The 21,158-nt window shown below is 43.0% G+C and overlaps 1 protein-coding gene across 1 annotated transcript in view; it reads right to left on the bottom strand.

Annotated features, from left to right (window-relative positions):
* Positions 1–21,158, bottom strand: part of LOC139168875 (synaptotagmin-1) — a 455,513-nt gene that overhangs the window by 84,700 nt on the left and 349,655 nt on the right. The window lies entirely within an intron of this gene.

Here is a 21,158-nt window from a genome sequence, read left to right as displayed (position 1 = left end):
AATTGAATTTAGAAATAAGGTTCTGTGCCAAACTCGGTTTCAGGCAATACAAAATTATCTTCAATGCCTTAGACCATTGTTTCTCACCCTTGGCAATTTTAACATGTTTGAATTTCAGCTCCTAGACTCCCCAGCCAGTCAACTGCACTAGACATAATTCATCATCCTATTGATCTAGATCTTGTAGTTTATAATAGGACTTAGATCTGAGTAATAATTTGAATTGTCAGCATACATTTTTATTAAACTTAATATTACAGAAATATTAATCAGTTCTTCCAATAATACTGTACTGAGGCTAGATCTAAAAGTCAGACATTTTGTGAATAAGGTATTACATCTAAATCTTCAATTTTATTTTTTTCACCTTTCAATGACTGTAGTTATTGTGCCTCTCACATTTGTTTCAAATATGTTAAATATACTAATTCCATAGCAATTTCTAATAGAAAAATGCAACCATGACTTCTCAGTATGGCAGCTGATGCCTGACTCATTTCAAATTTGTATTTTTCTGCATCCACAAATGTGTTAATTGTTAGCTCACTGCTTGCTGCTGTAAATTATTAGCGACCCTTTTAGCACAAATATTAGATTAGTTGCGATAGTCATCAGCACATTATTAGTTTTGTTGTCAGAAAACAGTGAACTGTACTGAGCCTTGTTATATTCTGAAATAAACTGAACAATTTTAAAAGATAAAGTATTAGTCATAATTTAGCAAACAACACAAGTGTTGTCCAAATAGACACAATGGCCTCTTCCAAATGTCAATATGAGTTCAGAGGCCAACTAAATATATGAGAATTTTCTATGGTTATGATGAACAATATTGCATTACAAAAGCACACAAAGGTTAAGCAGCCATTGCAAAATGACAAAAGCTTTCTATTAAATGGAAACATGAATATATCTGAGGCTGGAATGATAAGAACAAGAAGAGACTTCATGCTGCTCAGAAATGATCATTAGAAAGAATCTGCTGCTGTGCTCTTAGATCTATGCTACTTTAGTGGGGTAAGAATATTACTTTAAAAAACCCTAGAGGATCAGGTTATGTTTAAACAACTCTAAGCATTTTAGGTCTCTGATCTTTCTTTGACAGATAGCTCTCATTAAATACACTCATTATGAAGTGTAGTATAATTACACAATTACCTTGGGAATATGATAATAAACCTCCTCGAAGACAATCTTCTGTATGCTAGAAGACAAGTAGATTAAAAGACAGGTGGGAGTCTTCAATATCTTAAGATAAGGGTGTGCCAGTAATCACTGAATCACGTGTCACCTTCTAAGGACAGTTCTCAGTTTCTGTCTAATTTTGCCTAATCGATTTAAGTATAACCGAATTGTACATTATCACTGATATTAATCATAAATACAAACTTCCACAAAGCCTGCTCAGCTAGACTCTCATTTCCATACTTTTCAGGTATCAGCTAAGACATTGGATATACAACCTTGTGCTCTCATAAACAGCTACCGTTTGGGACTTCTTTTCTTGCTTCCCACTGATCTGGACGAATCGCAAATGGCCGAGCCCTCTAGGAATTCAAGGGTCGGTTCTCCTTCTCCAGAGCTGCGGGGCAATCCCTTGCCTCCGGAGCTTTGGCAGCAGCTCCTCGGGTTCAGGGAAGCCCCCTGTTTCAGGAACGGGCCATCCGGACCCGAACCAACCGCAAAGCGTGACCTCTGGAGAGGTTGAAGGAGTCTCGGGGACAGAGCCCTGCCCCGGAGCCTCCGCTGCGATCCTGGACCAAACCGGAAGTCCTACCGTTTGGGACTTCTAATGGCAGACTGAAGAGATTGCCTGAAGTGGCAGTCCACACCCAGCTATGTTTTGGGGGCACAGGCAGGTTTTCTGGAGCAGACAAATTCTTTGGAAGTTAAGAAAATCCAAACAATGTACCCACAAGTGACCCGCAAGTCCTCCAAACAACCAGTGCTTGCGAGACAAATAGAGAGAATATAGAGAATAGAAAAATATAGAAAACCACCATATGTGTACAGTATTCAGTTTTTTGTGGAAATCTGTAGTGTGGGGTTTCCTGAAAACACTATTTTTGCTTGAAAAACCAAAATTAGAAACTATTTAGCACAGTCACAATTAGGAAACATATTCTTTAGTACCAGCCCTCTTCAAATCAGTACTGAATTCTGAATTCTTAAGTATTGTATTCTCTGAATATTTAATAGTGATAATTATTTGCTACCTTGCAAATGCCCCTGTGATTAGAATTCCATCCTGCATTTCAGATTTTTCTACTGCATATTATGAACATAACAGACAGGAAGCAACAGGTGAAGCTAGGCAAAATCACATCAGATATCTGTAAATTAGCACCTTTGTAACTATATGGTTTGGTTCTGCAACCCAACAAGACCGACATAGACTTCAGAGGATAATCAGAACTGCAGAAAAAACAATTGCTGCCAATCTGCTTTCCATTGAGGACCTGTATAATGCACGAGTCAAAAAAAGGGCAGTGAAAATATTTACTGACCCCTCACATCCTGGACATAAACTGTTTCAACTCCTACCCTCAAAATATCACTACAGAGCACTGCACACCAAGACAACTATACACAAGAAAAAAAAAATTCCCGAATGCCATCACTCTGCTAAACAAATAATTCCCTCAACACTGCAAACTATTTACTAAGTCTGCACTACTATTACTACTAGTTTTTCCCCATCATTCCAATCATCCATTTCCTCCCCTTATGACTGACTGTATGACTGTAACAGGTTGCTTGTATCCTTAAGATTTTTATTAATATTGATTTTTTCTCATTGTTTATTTGACCCCATGACAATAATTAACTGTTGTACCTCATGATTCTTGACAAATGTATCTTTTTTTTAATGTACACTGAGAGCATATGCACCAAAGACAAATTCCTTGTGTGTGCAATCACACTTGGCCAATAAAGAATTCTATTCTGTTCTGTTCTAACCAAAAGAAGATGCAAAATACCAATAAAAGCTATAGAACTTTCTAAATAAAACTTTCTTCATGAGTAGTGTTGGGTGAACCGAACCTGCAAAGTTCGGGCTCATGCCAAACTTTGTAGTGTTTGGCATGCCAAACCCAAAACTGAACTTTTTAAAAAGTTCAGGTAAAGTTCGGTTTTGGGTTCGGCGTTCGCTCAAACACCGCGAAATGCCGCTGCCCACGAGGAGAGTGGGGAATCCCACGATGGGATTCCGGGGGCAGGGCTTTGACGTCACGGAGACTCCTTCCTCCCCATTTCGGCCAGCCAGGAAGTAGTCCCCGTGATGTCAAAGCCCCACCCCCAGAATCCCATCGTGGGATTTCCCACCTACTTTTGCTAGCAGTGCCGCTGCGAGCAAAAGGAGGTGGGGAATTCCCCACCTCCTTGTTTATTTTTACAGAAAAGGACGCCGCAGTGGCTTGCTGCTGTTTGGTTCGGGTTCGGCAAACTCACCCGAACTTCATGGCAATACTTGGGTGAGTTCGCTGAACTCCAACTTCGTTGGGTTTGCCCAATACTACTCATGAGTAGAAAGTTCAAATGTGAACAATCCATATATATCATTTGGCTATTTAGTAGAAATGTGTTTTAATGTATTCTATGCACGCATTCATGTGTTGGTGTCCCTACCTGGTGATATATTGAAGGGCCTTAAAGACCTGGGTCTTTACCATGGTCTTTGGAGACAATAACTGCGGCCCTGTTCTTTCTTTCTTTCTGTTCCCCTCTGGGTTAGTTTTGTTTACCATTGTTGTTCCTGTGTTGTATTCATTTTTTCTATGATCCTTTATTTGTAAATGTTTTAACAGGTATAAGTAGCCCCAAGTCATTGGGAATTGGATGACATATAAAGTTAATAAATTATCAAATATTATCAAATAAAATGTTTAGAACATGGTATTCCATATCTGTTTATATAATCTATTAAAATTATGTGGTGGTTAATACGCTGATATAAAGTCATGAACTTGTGGTTTTCAAAGATAATTGAAAATCCCTGCCAGATTAAGGAGCAGAGAAGTGTCTCTCTAAGGGTGATTATTTCACAGAGGTATGTTACTGTTATTATGATTAATTTTCATTTTCATATATAATTTAGTTTAGCCAATTGCTGGGATCACTGGATGGAAACTTCCACCTTATGTTAGAATGGTCCTATTGGTAGGTTCACCGAGGTTAACTTCTTTCTTTTGAATGCTCAATTGCCAATCAATTCAATTGCTCCTTCTGCTTTAAGTAGCTTGATAATATACATAAAATTGCTCCCACTGAACAGAACATAAATGAATTCAAAGCTTTAATAGATCACACCAGAATAATTTTCTTCTTTACAAGAAAAAGTCAGTTAAAACCCACTGAGCCAACAACTGTTCCGTTAGCAAAAGGCTCCAAGTGATTAACATTTTGACAGAGAAAGATTTTTTAAAAATATTCCCTATCCATATTCATTTTAATAAAAGGCAGAGACAACAATAAACAACAAAAAAATTCTGATTTACTTTATTGTTCTCAGGATTACGATTCATCTGGTTGTTTATGATTTTTTGTCAATCAACGAACAACGAAATATTTAAGTAGAGCTTTGTTTTTAGTGCCAAACAGTTCTTCTATATATTTTTCCAGTAGACATTTGTTTTATTTTTAATGTGCCTATTTTTCATAAAGCATCCCTTCTTTTCTGTAATTTTCTTAAATCAACCCATCCTTATTTTGTTGTTCCTTTCACTTTCTTCTCATTGCTTACTTTGTTGCAACTATTTATCTCTTCTTGTTCTTCTATAGATCTCAGGATTTAGATCTCTTCATAGATCTCAGGATTTCATCAGGTAGCCATACTCTTACTGGGATTTGAACCTGGGGCTTTGTCTTGTAAGGCAGTGGCCTTAGCCACTGGTGTGGCTACCTGATGAGGGCAAATAAGTCTGAAATAGATCTATAGTAGTCTCCCTTCCTTTTCATTATCAGCAAAAATATGTTATGATTATAGATTATAGTTGTCGGCTATAAAAAAGCTTATCTGCCTTGGAATATGGACCCTAGTGGGGCCGAGAGGCAAAAAGAAAGCTGAATGCTCCTCCCATATACCAGGGTGACTCGACAAAAAACCACACACACACGCACATTTGTAGATTTCCATGGGTATAAATATGTTGGTCTTTGCATATTCGTGTCTTTTCCTGTGTAAGGTTGATAGACTCCTGGCGATATTTTGACGAGGTCTCACTCATCATCTTCGGGCTGTTGTCTTCATCTTTGTGCTCAGGCAAACAAAGTGTCTTCTGAGCTGCCATCCCTCTATAAATACTGCTGAGTGGGTGTGGAGTGCTGGCTCAGCTGCTGCAAGCGTGTTGGTGGGCTGTATTGAAACATCCTGATTAATTGGTGGGGTAACCCCTTGAGTAATTGATGAAGCTGATGTATAAAGATTAGTTGATGTTGCAGATTATTATTATTATTATTTATTAGATTTATATGCCGCCCCTCTCCGTAGTCTCGGGGTAACATTCTGAGTAGTTGTGACAGTTGATGCCTGCAGACTAGTCAGCTGTTTTGTAATGTTTTGTCTATTTAAAATTCCCGCCCTTTTACCTCTTTCTCCATGCCATCTACATTTGCTTTTGATGATCCATAGTTCCAGGAAATTAGTTTCCTCCTGTGTTAGACTCTCATCTGCGTTTGTAAAGAAAGGTGGGGGTGAAGTTACAGAGAGTTGCTTCTTAACAAAATGTTCCTTAATTTTTAGCAGATGGTCTCGTGAGTATGAAATCCATAGAGAATCACAGAGAACAACAGAAAATAAAGAAACAATTTGAGAGTATTTCACTAAGGTGCCATCTTGGAGAAGGCCTAAAAGATGAAATAAATGCACCAAATGAACAGCTTCCTAGATATATTTGGTTTGATTGGGTCCAGTGGAAAAGGTGAAACGTTGCCAATGGAGGTAAAGGAGGTGACACAAGCAGGTAACAATGGAAAATTATAAACCATTTTATAGTTATGACTGTATCTTCAAGAGACTTTCTTTTCAATTTTTTTTGTATGATAAAGAGATGGTTAAAATAAAATCATAGCTCTGCCAGCTTGCTGAATTTAGTGCTACTGATGTTTAATTGGCTAGAGCACTTGTTTGTAAAACAATGTATACAAGCAAAAATTGTGCCAATTGATTGCCTATAAAGAGTAATTAATCATTGTGATCATAATAGTTTGAGTAATTCATCTATCTGCCATATAGTTCTAGTGTTATTCGTAACAATTTAAACAATGTCTAGAAAACCTGACCCGGGAAAAAAAGGAGACCGATGGGAGAAAAAAGACATAAACATGACTATTATCAGTACTTTCAACTACATTTTACTCATCAATTTCCAAATAAATACAATTAGTTATCTCTCCCAGAAGCCTGGCAAAAAATATTCAGGTTGGAAGATGTAACAATATACAGTATACTTTATTTTTAAGAAAAGCTTTTAAAGAAAGACCTTAGATATTAAATTGTTTTCTTTACTTTTTCTTCCTTTTGAGGGGGAGGGATTAAAAGCTTAATATCCTCATTTCCTAAATCAAAAAGAGAAAAGTTGATTTTGTTACATTAGAAAAAGCAGATTTTGTTATATTAGAAAAGTTGATTTTGTTATATTAGAAAAAGCAGATTTATATGCCGCCCCTCTCCGTAGACTCGGGGCGGCATAGATTAAAAGAATCAATTGAACTAATCCTAGAAAGAATAAAGAATCAATTGAACTAATCCTCCAAAGCAGAGGTCCCCAACCTTTTTTGCACCAGGGACCGGCTTTAAGCTAGACCAGTTTTCCATGGCCCGGTGGGGGGGGGGAGCTAGCTGTCAGCGGCGCCGTAAAAGGGGCGATCAAGAGAGGAATGGGTGAATGAATGGACGGAGGGTGGGAAGGAAGGAAGGAAAGAGGGAAGGGACAGGAACAGAAGAAGGGTGCAAAGGAAGCAAGGAAAGGTGTGAAAGGGGAGAGTAAGAGAGGAAGGAGTGAAAGAAGGGAATGACGGAGGAAAGAAGGGAGGAAGGAAAAGGAAAGCAAGAAATGGAGGGAGGAAAGGAAGGAAGGAAAGAAAGAAAGAAGGGGGGAAGGGACAGGAACAGAGGAAGGAAGCAAGGAAACTTATGAAAGGGGAGAGTAAGGGAAGAAGGTAGGAAGGAGAAAGAAAAGAAGAAATAGAGGAAGGGAAGGTAAAAGAGAGAAAGAAAAAGAGCAAGAAAGAAAGCAAGAAAGAGAAAGAAAGAAAGAAAGAAAGAAAGGCAACTTCAAAGAAAGGCTCACTGAGCATCTCTCACTCTCTCTCTCTTTCTATCCCTCTTTCTTTCTTTCTCTTCCTTTCTCTCTCTCCTCTTCCTTTATCTCCTCTCTCTCTCCCTCTCTCTTTCTCTCCCCCCTCTCTCCCCTTTCCCTCTCTCTTTCTCTCTCTCCCTCTCTTGCTATCTCTCCCCCCTCTCCCTCTCTCTTTCTCCCTCTCCCTCTCTTTCTCTCTCTCTCCCCCTCTTTCTCTCTCTTCTTCTCACTTTCTCTCTCTTGTTTTCTTTCTGTCTCTTTTGCTTTCTCTCTCTCTCACTCTTTCTTGTTTTCTTTCTCACGCTCTTTCTCTCTCTTGTTCTCTCTCTTGCTATCTCTTTCTCCCCCCCTTTCTCTCACTCTCTCTTTCTCACTTTCTCTCTATCTTGCTGTCTGTTGCTATCACTCACTCTCGTTCTCCGTTCTTCTCAGCGGTGACGCGCGCACGCCCTGCCCGCCTCACCTTTGTGAGAGCACTTTCGCCCCGGGCTCTCAGCAAGGGGGTTTGCAGGAGAGGTGGGGCCGGCGAAGGTGATATTCAATGTCGGGGGCGCACACGCGGTTGCACGCGCTCCCTATCTCCCTGCTAGCCCACTCGGAATATTCAAAATAAGAAAAGCCTTCGCCGGCAAAGGTTTTTCTTATTTTGAATACTCCGAGTGGGCTAGCAGGGATAGGGAGTGCGTGCAACCGCCCGTGCGCCCCCGACATTGAAGACCTCCGCTGAGAAAAGTCTTTGCCAGCATTTCCTCTCGGCGTCAAGGAGGCGCAGCGGCGGGCAGAGAGAGGGAAGGGGGGGCAGCGGCGTCCCTCCTGGCCTTGGCGGGCCGCCCGACCCTCCCCACCTCCTGCAAACGCGGCGGGCGGCGGGGGGAGAGCAAGGAGCCGGTTCCGGCGGGCGCGGGGCTTGGCTGGCTGGCGGGGGGAGCGCCGCTGGTGGTGCAGAAAGGCCGAGGGGGCCCTGGCGCCGCGGACCGGCTGAAAACCCCCAACGGCCCGGTGCCGGTCCACGGACCGGCGGTTGGGGACCTCTGCTCCAAAGGTATCTGCATGTTCCATTTCCATTGACTTTCTCAAATATACATATTCTTCTATCTAACAGCTTGCTATGCTTTAATTACTGCATTTCATATCATTTTACTACTCAACTTTTCAATTTTTTATCCAATCTCCTTACTAAAAGCATCTACATTTATGTAAGCCACTGTGCAAAACACAATTAACTTAATTTAAATGAATGAGCCATCAATATTAATCTTGACAGCATGGAAAACCTATTAATGATAACATGTTGCATGAGCATGAGCACGTAATAGATTAAAACTTAACATAAACCACTCCAATCTAGATTGCAGAAAATACGACTTCAGCAATAGAGCAGTCAATGCCTAGAATGCATTACCTGACTCTGTGGTTTCTTCCCCAAACTCCAAAATCTTTAACCTCAGATTGTTAACAGTTGACCTCTCCCCTTTTCTAAAAGGTTTCTAAGGGGCATGCATAAGGGCACCACTGTGCCTATCATCCCTGTCCCACTGTCTTATTCTTTTATCATTACTTACTACTTACCTTATGTTTATACAAACTACAACCCTAAACTTGCTCAACTAAATAATAGATAGATAGATAGATAGATAGATAGATAGATAAATGTTGCAAATCCTTAATGCAGTTTCTGCACACAGCACACATAGATACATAAATGACATTTTATTACCTCTCAAACTGAGGAACAATAAGTCAAATAAATTAAAGGCATGCAATAAGAAGGAAACATTATTAAATCTAATTTTATACAAAAAAAATCACTACACCTTTCCATACCTTCCTAAACTCATAACAGGTCTTTCTATAGACAATATTTGATTCACATGCCTTTCTAATGCCTTTTTTTTCAGGATCTTATCAACGCCATTAAAACATAACTTTTTCTTTTGCTTCCTTCCTCTAGATCCGTGATGGGGAACCTATGACATGCGTGTCCGATGTGGCACGCAGAGCCATTTGGCCTGATACACCCAGCATTACCCATTCATCTTCCACATTTGTTCCACATGCATGTGCACAGCAACTAAAAGACTATCTGGCCAGAGCGCATGCGTGTGCTGCAAAGGAAACCGAAGTTCATTCATCTCCTCTTACTGGTAGTTTGTGTGCTAAGATGAACTGTTGGTTGTTCTCTTGATTCTTGCTGTTTCTGCTTGATTGTAAGTTTCTGGGATCAAGGGGAAAAGATTTTCACACTTTCAGCTCGTTTGCTGCAGAAAGCGGGCACTTCAAAGAGTTTGGAGGGCAAGATCCTTGGGATAGGCGATCAATGCAGCATGGGGGCTACATGGGGAGTTTCATTCGATGGGATCTGGGTGGAGCAAGACCCACCTAATTCGGCTGTATTTCTTTCCTTTCCAGACCAACTCCAGGGGTGTTGGCAGCAGTGCTGAGGTTTGTGCACTGCTTACTTGGAGCTGGTCTGGAAAGGAAAAAAAGTTTCTGGGAAACCCTAGCCTGCTGTTCCTGCTGCCCCCACCCCTTTGCACTTGATGGCAACAGTTCTCACACCGCCACTTCTCCGCGGCTGTGGTAAGTGGCAAGACACCAACATTTGCCAGCGCAAACAGCCATGTTGGACACTGCCTGGAGCATGAGACTGGCAGTAGGATGAGGAGCAGTGGTGGCAGACTGTTCACGCTGGCAAAGTTTGGTGCAGGAGGTTTTCCAGGCCCATAAAGGGCCTGGGGGACATGTGCAGGTGACGCATGTGTGTGAAACGTGCGTGCATAGGGGGCAGTCATGTGTGCATGCATAGTTGGGGCACACATTCCATTGTGGGTGCTAGCACATGCACATGATGTCATGGGTGCACATATACACTTTTGGCACGCAACTAGAAAAAGGTTTGCCATCACTGCTCTAGATCTATTAACTCTTCTTTCGTGCATTTAATTGAAAATTTGACTCTCCTTCATTTTCTCTATGAACAAACTACTTCAATGTACTCATTTCATTCATTCACTTTTGTATTCACTCTTTGACTTTGTATTATACACCTTTGACTTTCCTCTGTTTGTTTTAATAATATTTGCATTAGATATTGCCTTTCTACTGCATTCAACTTATTTTTAGGTCTTGTTTGATATATCACTATGATTATCACCATATAACAAAACAGGAAAAGCAGAGCTACGTTTTTACTCTAAAATGTGAATAATAATACATGGGACACTCACTTTAGATGGTATGGGATTATAAATGGGATTATCTTTCAGGGGCGGACTCCTTTTACCTTAATACTGGTGCGCTGCATGTGCATCGCCATATTTTCCCACGTACTCACACTTGCTACACACATACACATATGTGCATGTCCTCTCACATGATTTTGCTTCCTGTGCATGCGCGGAAGCAAAATCTCACGAGGGGATGCTCTCGTGGGTGAGTTTTGGCGATTTTTTGCTTCTTCCGCATGCATGTAAGCAAAAAATTTCTGCAATCTTGCATGTGCAAGCACCCCCCCATGAGATTTCTCCCCTGCACATGTGCTGAAAGCAAACAAAAAAAGAGCCAAAAATTTAGAAAAAAAGATGGTGCGCACAACGGCCCGGCAAAGATGGTACTGGAGCCATTGTGTGCAAATTATGCAATTGGTAGGTTGCTACCAGAACCGCAGAGTGGACGATACTGGTCAGAACCCAACGTTGTTATTTTTTCATAATTATTTACAAATATATGGTAATTTTCATCAGGTTAATGGTAATCTATCTTTTATAATATCAGTTGAAAAGAAGCAATAATTGGTTGCCCATGCCTGATCTTTAAGAAATCTCTTGCCTAAAGCTACATATTCATTTATAACTTACTTGATGCATTTCATATTATCAAAAGATTGCTTGGAATCTTAAAAGTAATTGGAAACTACTTCTGCAGAGCTGAAAAAGCAGAGTCCAGAATCGTAGAAGCAAGGTTATATGTCTTTTGTCGCCAAATTTGTAGGAAGAGATCTTTCTTATCTGTACCTTTAATAATGGCACCTATCTCTACTAAGTGACTCAACGCAGAATAAAATAACACAGGGGATTTATTTTGTCCTTTATATTAGATTTTGGATCCATCTCAATTCTAAAATCAAAATGAAGTGCTGAAACATACACTATTTTAATTAGCTATAATAATACAATAGAGATGAGGAAACCTGCCGGATATATAGCTATAGGGATAGGAGATACGATATAGGAGATATAGGAGAGACAATAGGACAGAGGTCGGGAGGCACGCTAGTGCACTTATGCACGCATCTTATCTTATCTTATCTTATTTATTTAAATCTGTTTAAAATAAGAGATGATAATATAAAAAAGGAAAATAGAAAAATAAAAAATAGAAAAATATATATTATTTTATTATTTATTTATTATTTGGATTTGTATGCCGCCCCTCTCCGAAGACTCGGGGCGGCTCACAACAAGTGAAAACAAATCATAAATAATCCAATTAATTAAAATATTTAAAGATTTAAAAAACCTCATATACTAACAGACACACACACAAGCATACCTTGTATAAATTAAACGTGCCCAGGGGGAGATGTTTAATTTCCCCATGCCTAACGGCAAAGGTGGGTTTTGAGGAGTTTACAGAAGGCAGGAAGAGTAGGGGCAGTTCTGATCTCCGGCGGGAGTTGGTTCCAGAGAGCCGGTGCCGCCACAGAGAAGGCTCTTCCCCTGGGGCCCGCCAACCGACATTGTTTAGTTGACGGGACCCGGAGAAGGCCCACTCTGTGGGACCTAATCGGTTGCTGGGATTCGTGCGGCAGGAGGCGGTCTCGGAGATATTCTGGTCCGATGCCATGAAGGGCTTTAAAGGTCATAACAAACACTTTGAATTGTGACCGGAAACTGATCGGCAGCCAATGCAGACTGCGGAGTGATGGTGAAACATGGGCATACCTGGGTAAGCCCATGACTGCTCTCGCAGCTGCATTCTGCACGATCTGAAGTTTCCGAACACTTTTCAAAGGTAGCCCCATGTAGAGAGCATTACAGTAGTCGAACCTTGAGGTGATGAGGGCATGAGTGACTGTGAGCAATGAGTCCCGGTCCAGATAGGACCGCAACTGGTGCACCAGGCGAACCTGGGCAAACGCCCACCTCGCCACAGCTGAGAGATGGTTTTCTAATGTGAGCTGTGGATCGAGGAGGACGCCCAAGTTGCGGACCCTCTCTGAGGGGGTCAGTAATTCCCCCCCCAGGGTAATGGACGGACAGATGGAATTGTCCTTGGGAGGCAAAACCCACAGCCACTCCGTCTTATCTGGGTTGAGCTTGAGTCTGTTGACACCCATCCAGGCCCCAACAGCCTCCAGGCACCGGCACATCACTTCCACCGCTTCGTTGACTGGGCATGGGGTGGAGATGTAAAGCTGGGTATCATCGGCATATTGATGATACCTCACCCCATGTCCTTGGATGATCTCACCCAGTGGTTTCATGTAGATGTTAAATAGCAAGGGGGAGAGGACCGACCCCTGAGGCACCCCACAAGGGAGAGACCTCGGAGCCGACCTCTGACCCCCCACTAACACCGACTGCGACCGGCCAGAGAGGTAGGAGGAGAACCACTGAAGAACAGTGCCTCCCACCCCCAACCCCTCCAACTGGTGCAGAAGGATACCATGGTCGATGGTATCGAAAGCCACTGAGAGATCGAGGAGCACCAGGACAGAGGATAAACCCCTGTCCCGGGCCCGCCAGAGATCATCCATCAACGCGACCAAAGTGGTTTCCGTGCTGTAACCGGGCCTGAAACCCGACTGCTGGGGACCTAGATAATCGGCTTCTTCCAAGGACCGCTGGAGCTGGAGTGCCACCACCTTCTCGACAACCTTCCCCATAAGGAGAAGGTTGGAGACTGGACGATAGTTGTTAAGTACGGCTGGGTCCAGGGAAGGCTTCTTGAGGAGGGGGCGCACGAGCGCTTCTTTATAGAGTGTTGGAAAAACTCCCCTCCCCAAGGAAGCGTTGGTAATCTACTGGGCCCAGCTCCGTGTCACCTCCCTGCTGGCCGAGACCAACCAGGAGGGACACGGATCCAGTAGACAGGTGGCGGAACTCACAGCTCCAATGGCCTTGTCCACTTCATCAGGTGTCACCAGATCAAACTCTTCCCAGACAGGTGGACAAGTACGTGCTCCAGTCACCTCGACTGACTCGTTGTCAGTCGACTCTGTATTACAATTGGAGTCGAGATCGGCCCGGATCTGAGCGACTTTATCAGCGAAAAACGTGTTAAAATTCTCGGCACTGCTCTGCAAGGGCTCCCCAGCTCCCCCCTGGTTAAGAAGGGAGCGGGTCACCCTAAACAGAGCGGCCGGGCGGGATTCCGCTGATGCAATCAAGGCGGCATGGTACGCGCATCTTGCCGCCTTCAGCGCCACTTTGTAAGTCTTAATAAAAGCTCTTACAAGTGTTCGATCAGATTCAGACCTACTCTTCCTCCATCGCTTCTCTAGACGTCTCTTTTGGCGTTTCAACTCCCGGAGCTCCTCGTTGAACCATGGAGCAAAACTTTGTGGTACTTAATAGCACTATTAAGTACCACAAAGTTTTGAGAGACATTAAACCGATAAATAAACAAATGAACAAGTAAATAAAACATGGATGGAATTATTTCACAATGGAACCAATTTAAAGGGGAGCATACTTTTTTGTTGTAGAGAAATAACACTGCACTATTTCAGAGGTAATGTTAAACTGGTACCTCAGGTTTTTATGATTCCTTCCTTTTTGATACAATCATGAGAAGTAATTATAATGTTTGCTTTTATTTGCTGATAAATCTAGCTTATTCTGAATGATCCTATGCTATGCATTACTTATACTAGAAAGCAAAGGTGGAAACAATCAATGATACCCCAAAATATTCCAGAAAAACCTCCATAAATTTATCAACAAGCAACTCCCGGTGATGAGAGAGACAAGTCAGCCATGATAACTGGAGAAAGGGAAATCGGAAACAGTAATACAATTACTCACAAATGCTAATATGCTTTTCCAATTATATCTAACAGATCAAACTGCATTTAATCTCCTGCCTTTTAAAATTAAGGAACCTGTCACGTATAAACTTCATACCAAATAAACGAGATTGTCTAATAACGATATTCTCCCAGCTTTGAATAAGGTCCAAATTAGATTGACCCCTGTCCAGGAGCTGATCTTGCTCACAGTTCAAATTTAATTTAAAAGATGTACTATCTAACTTGTCCAGTGATAGTGACTATTGCTGTCATTATCACAATGTATTTATTGCTACCAATCTGCAATTACACTTTTAAATAAAAATATTCACATCTGTTTGTTTTATAATTTTTTTAAAAAAAGAAATGCAATGCAATATACATAATGCTATCTCATTACAGCTAAAAACAAGGGCAACAGATGCTTTCTAAATTTCCTGTAACTTATGTTGAGCTTTAATATAAATAAAACAGAACAAAATTTATGTATGTCCATTTTTGTGCATATCAGATGGGAACATACAGTATCTTTCATGGCAAGTTCAGTTAAGAAATAATCAATCAATCAATCAATCAATCAATCAATCAAATAGAGCTGAAGGGTTCTTCAAGGTCTTCTAATCCAACCCCCTGCTCAGGCAGGAGCCCTATACCAGTGATGGCGAACCTATGGCATGGGTGCCACAGCTGGCACGTGGAGCCATATCTGCTGGCACACAATCTGTTGCCCTAGCTCAGCTCCAATGTGCATGTGTGTGCTGGCCAGCTGATTTTTGACTTGCACAGAGGCTCTGGAAGGGTGTTTCTGGCTTCCAGAGAGGCTTCGGGGGGATGGGATTTTTTTACCCTCCTCCAGCTCTAGGGAAGCCTTTGGAGCTTACGGAGGGCGAAACACGAGCCTACTGGTCCCACCAGAAGTTGGGAAACAGGCCTCCAGAGAGCCTCTGGGGGGGGTCGGGGAAGGTATTTTTGCCCTCCCCAGGCATTGAATTATGGGTGTGGGCACTCACGCATGCATGATAGGGCACACACATGCTCTTTTGGCACCCGAGGAAATAAAGATTCTCCATCACTGCCCTATACCATTTCAGACAAGTGAATGTTATGTCTCTTCTCAAAAATTTCCAGTGATAAAACACCTACAACTTCTACCAGCACACTGTTCTATTCATTAATTGTTCTCACTGTCCGAAAGTTTCTGCTTAATTCAGGGTTGCTTCTCTCCTTGATTAGTTTCCATCCATTCTTTTCTGTCCTACCCCTAGTGCTTTGGAAAATAAGTTGATCCCTGCTTTTGTGGCAACCTGACAAACACTGGACTGCTACTATCATGTCCCCCCTAGTCTTTTTTCTCTCTAGATTAGTCAAGCTCAAATCCTGCAACTGTTCTTCATATGCTCCCCCCCCCAGGTCTTTAATTATCTTAGTTGCTCTTCTTTGCATTTTTCAAAAAATCTCACAATATTTTTTTGTAACGTGGTGAGTCTGGTGGCCAAAATTAGATGAGGTATTCCAAGTGTGGCCTTACTAAGGCTTTATAAATCAGTATTAATACTTCAAGTGATTTTGAGTCTATGCCTCTTTATACAATCAAAGATTGTATTAGATTTTTTGACTGCTGCCACACACTGCTGGCTCATATTTAAGTGACTGCCCACTAGGACTCCAAAGTCCCTTTCACAGTTACCATTTTTGAGCCAGGTTTCACCCAATCTGTACTTGTACTATTGGTTTTCCTGCCTAACTATAAAAGTTATCTCCACATCAAATTTCATTTTGTTGAGCCCAATGCTCAAGTCTGTCAAGATCTTTTGGGATTCTGAATTTGTCTTCTGGGATGTTGGCTATTCCTGCCAGCTTAGTGTCATTGGCAAATCTGAAAGTTTTATACTATGGACATGCTCCTATATGGATACCGTATTCTTTGGTGTATAAGACGCAACTTTTTACTTCAAAAAGGTGCATCAAAAATGGGTGCGTCTTATACACTGAACATTGGGTGGCGGTCAGCGGTGGCGGCGGCTGTCCTTGAGGCCACTCGGCAGACCTTAGCTGGAGGTCGGAGGCTCGGCCCTGGGGATGAGTGGGGCGCATGGCAGCAGCTTCAGAGAAACGGGCGGGCATCCCCTCAAAGTATCCAGCCAGTGGAGGAGCCCGCCGGGCAGCTTTGATCATCCAGCGGGATGGGGCTTGGCTCCATCAGCCCCCACCCCAATCTCCTGCCTTCAGAGGCACCTTTGGGAGAGCGCAGAGGTCGGCAAAGGTGCTCCGAGCAAAGCTGCCTCAGCTCAGGAATTCTGGACCTGGCACCATCTGCTCAGAGTGCCTTCGACGACCGCTGCACCCTCCCAAAGGCACCCTCGAAGGTGGGATATTGGGATGGGGGTTGATGGAGCTGAGCCCCGTCCCGCCAGATAATCAAAGCTGCCCTGCGGGCTCCTCCACCGGCAGAATAAGTTGAGAGGACGCCCACCTGCTTCTCCAAAGCTGCCGCCGTGTGCCTCACCTTACCTGCCTGGCAACGGGCATTCCTCCCAGGGTCCCTAGTGGCACCACCCCCAGTTCAGATGCCTGCCTCGGAAGCCCAGCATCTGCGCACAAAGTTGAAAGACAATGTCCCCCTCAGGAGCACCCTTGGCATGCAGCCCTCTAGCCCAGGAGCTGCCTTTCTGGATGACTGAGCTTCTCCGGCATGAGCAGGTAGAACGAGACGGCTTACTTCACCCAGCGAGGGAAAGAGGCAGGATGGTGCTGGAGGAGGAGGAGGAGCTGTGGCCATAGCCATCTCCCTTTACCTGCCAGGCCGCCTGGGATCTCTCCTGACCCCTGGGGCTGTGTCCCATTTTATTTTTCCAAAGTTTTGGGGCGGGGAGAGGAGCCATTATTTCTCTGCAACCCTCTGTCCCTCTCCCCACTTTCTTGCCCTTTTTGGGAAATTTTTTCATGCGGGAGGAAAAGTGAGCTACGCACACACCTCTGGCAACCATTTCCAACCTCGGCAAGCGGCATGTGTGTGTGTGTAGCTCACTTTTCCTCCCACATGAAAAAGTTTTCCAAGAGTGGCAAGAAAGAAAAACTTTGGGGAAATAAAATGCCTGCCTGATCCAACGGAGGTGGGTACTGCAGTTGCTTCCCCCCAAGATGCAGCTCGGCACTTGCAATTCTCTTTTGAGGCATTTGACGTTGCTACAGCAAATGAGGTTGATTCAAGACCGGGGAAAAGATTTGTAAGTGACGAGCTGCTGTGATGCTCTCCTTGCATCTCTCTCCCTTGGTAGGTTAGTCCGCCACTTTATAAGGAGGCGGTTGTGCGCCCCCTCCTCAAGAAGCCTTCCCTGGACCCAGCCGTGCTTAATAACTACCGTCCAGTCTCCAACCTTCCCTTCATGGGGAAGGTTGTCGAGAAGGTGGTGGCACTTCAACTCCAGCGGTCCTTGGATGAAGCCGATTATCTAGGTCCTCAGCAGTCTGGATTCAGGCCCGGCTACAGCACGGAAACTGCTTTGGTCGCGTTGATGGATGATCTCTGGCGGGCCCGGGACAGGGGCTTGTCCTCTGTCCTGGTGCTCCTTGACCTCTCAGCGGCTTTCGATACCATCGACCATGGTATCCTTCTGCGCCGGCTGGAGGGGTTGGGAGTGGGAGGCACTGTTCTTCAGTGGTTCTCCTCCTACCTCTCCGGTCGGTCGCAGTCGGTGTTAGTGGGGGGTCAGAGGTCGACCCCGAGGTTTCTCCCTTGTGGGGTGCCTCAGGGGTCGGTCCTCTCCCCCCTGCTATTTAATATCTACATGAAACCGCTGGGTGAGATCATCCAAGGGCATGGGGTGAGGTATCATCAATATGCCGATGATACCCAGTTGTACATCTCCACCCCATGTCCAGTCAACGAAGCGGTGGAAGTGATGTGCCGGTGCCTGGAGGCTGTTGGGGCCTGGATGGGTGTCAACAAACTCAAACTCAACCCAGACAAGACGGAATGGCTGTGGGTCTTGCCTCCCAAGGACAATTCTATCTGTCCGTCCATTACCCTGGGGGGGGAATTATTGACCCCCTCAGAGAGGGTCCGCAACTTGGGCGTCCTCCTCGATCCACAGCTCACATTAGAAAAACACCTTTCAGCTGTGGCGAGGGGGGCATTTGCCCAGGTTCGCCTGGTGCGCCAGTTGCGGCCCTATTTGGACCGGGAGTCATTGCTCACAGTCACTCATGCCCTCATCACCTCGAGGCTCGACTACTGTAACGCTCTCTACATGGGGCTACCTTTGAAAAGTGTTCGGAAACTTCAGATCGTGCAGAATGCAGCTGCGAGAGCAATTATGGGCTTCTCCAAGTATGCCCATATCACTCCAACACTCCGCAGTCTGCATTGGCTGCCGATCAGTTTCCGGTCACAATTCAAAGTGTTGGTTATGACCTATAAAGCCCTTCATGGCACCGGACCAGAATATCTTCGGGACCGCCTCCTGCCGCACGAATCCCAGCGACCGGTTAGGTCCCACAGAGTTGGCCTTCTCCGGGTCCCGTCGACTAAACAATGTCGTCTGGCGGGACCCAGGGGAAGAGCCTTCTCTGTGGGGGCCCCGACCCTCTGGAACCAGCTCCCCCCTGAGATTAGGATTGCCCCCACCCTCCCTGCCTTTCGTAAACTCCTTAAGACCCACCTTTGCCGTCAGGCATGGGGGAACTAAAACACCTCCCCCTTGCCCATGTTGTTTTGTTGATTGATTGACTGTGTGCCTGTTTTTTATATATACTGTTTTTTTATGAGATTATTAATTTCAATTGGAATCTGGATGGGTGGGCATTGGATTTGGTATTGTGTACTGTACTGTTTTTTATTATTGTTGTGAGCCGCCCCGAGTTTGTGGAGAGGGGCGGCATATAAATCCAATAAACCTAAACCTAAACCTAGTCACGCCCACCTTTCCTTCCCCCTCCCACTGCCCCCACTCCCGCCATGGAAAGGCAGCCAAGGGGAAAGATGCAAATAGATAAGAATAGATAAAGGAAGGGGGAATAAGATGTGTTTCCAGTTTATAACTTCCTGATAAACCTTGCAGCTTCTTAAAGCCTTCTCTCTCTCTCACGGAAAATGGGAGTTTAGCTGAATCTTTAGTGCTCTAAAATGGGGGTCTCCAACCTTGGCAACTTTAAGACTTGTGGACTTCAACTCAGCAAAGGTGGCTGAGGAACTCTGGGAGTTGTAGTGCACAACTCTTAAAAGTTGCCAAGCTTGGAGACCCTTGCTCTAGAAACACTCCTTTTAAGGAGTATTTCAGGTTTATCATCATTACGGAGAGGGGCGGCATACAAATCCAATAAATAATAATAATAATAATAATAATAATAATAATAATAATAATAATAATAATAATAATAATTTCCATGCACTTTATTTGTGAAAATTGGAGTAGCCAAGAGAGGGGTCTTTGAATACCTCATGGTATAGTAGTAGTAAGGCAACCTCAGCAGGGAACTGTAATTGTAAATGATTATATCACTAGCCATTTCTGTGACTAAAGGAACAACTAACAAAATGAATTGTCCTCGGTTGTATTGTTTGTTTGTTTGAGTTAGGGGTTAGGAGTGCAAGAGTCTTCAAATCTAGCAAATCTAGCAAATCTAGCATTTCTGAGCTAGCATGACTAGTGGAGGAATTCTAGGAATTGAAGTCCACAAGTCTTAAAGGTGTCAAGTTTGAGGACACCTGAGTTAGAGGTTAGGAGTGCAAGGGTCTCCAAACCTGGCAAGTTTAAGGCTTGTGGACTTCAATTCCCATTTCTGAGCTACCATGACTGGTGGAGGAATTCTGGGAGTTGAAATCCATAAGCTTGAAGTCCTTGAAGTTGTCATGTTTGAAGTTTATAAAAAGTGTACATGGTTTTAAAAAGTATACATGATTTTAAAAATTATTCATGGTGTAAAAAGTATTCTGCCACACTGGTATTTTATTAAACAATATAATGTTACACCATCTGGTTCAGAATACTTTTTTCCTTGTTCTCTTCATTTAAAATCTACGTGCATCTTATACACCGGAGCGTCTTATACACCGAAAAATATGGCATATTTATAATATTAAAATTAAAAATAAGATTAAGCTACTTTTATTCTGGATAAATTTCTAAGGATGAAAGCTCAAACCCTAATCTAATATGAAGTGAAAGAAGCCTAACTGAGTTCAGCCTAGGAGTTCCTTCAAATGTACTCTCCTTGATTTTGGTCAAATAATGTTAAACATAACTTTAGATCTGTTTGTTTTGATAGAAATATATTAAGTCTAGGGTTGCACATATCTTCATTCAAATCTACAGTTAACTGAAATATTCCTGAACACTTCTATGTGAAATAACATGTGTCACTTATTTCTAAGACTGAGTGTCTTAATTTTGTTCACGTTGTTTATTGCATTAACTCCAATATGTTGTGCACATTCATGAGAAGCCTGTTGTGGCTTCTTGAATTGCTGATTCAAGCTTCAAAGACATATTGCACTGATAACATAAAAGAGAAGTTAAAGAAACACACAGTACAGAATAACAAAGTCAAACCATAAAATATTCTCAAAATCATAGTGATTATATAGACTGGTTAACAACGTTGGAGCCATCTTAATATTGGGAGAAGGCTAATATGTGGAGCATATTGAGATGCATCAAAATCCCTTTATAGGTCTACTCATTTGAGCACATATTATCCTAGTTGTAGGTACCATTTAAAACCACACCTTGGTTATCTTATTTCTCCTACATACTGCGTGTAATATTAATACATGCATGCAACCAGATATATATATCTGTTTATACATATATTTAAAGATATGTACAGTATATAAGTTTAAAGCT

This window comes from Erythrolamprus reginae, chromosome 6 (genome assembly GCF_031021105.1).
Source record: "Erythrolamprus reginae isolate rEryReg1 chromosome 6, rEryReg1.hap1, whole genome shotgun sequence".
NCBI lineage: Eukaryota > Metazoa > Chordata > Lepidosauria > Squamata > Dipsadidae > Erythrolamprus > Erythrolamprus reginae.
This window is presented reverse-complemented; position numbering and strand designations above follow the sequence as displayed.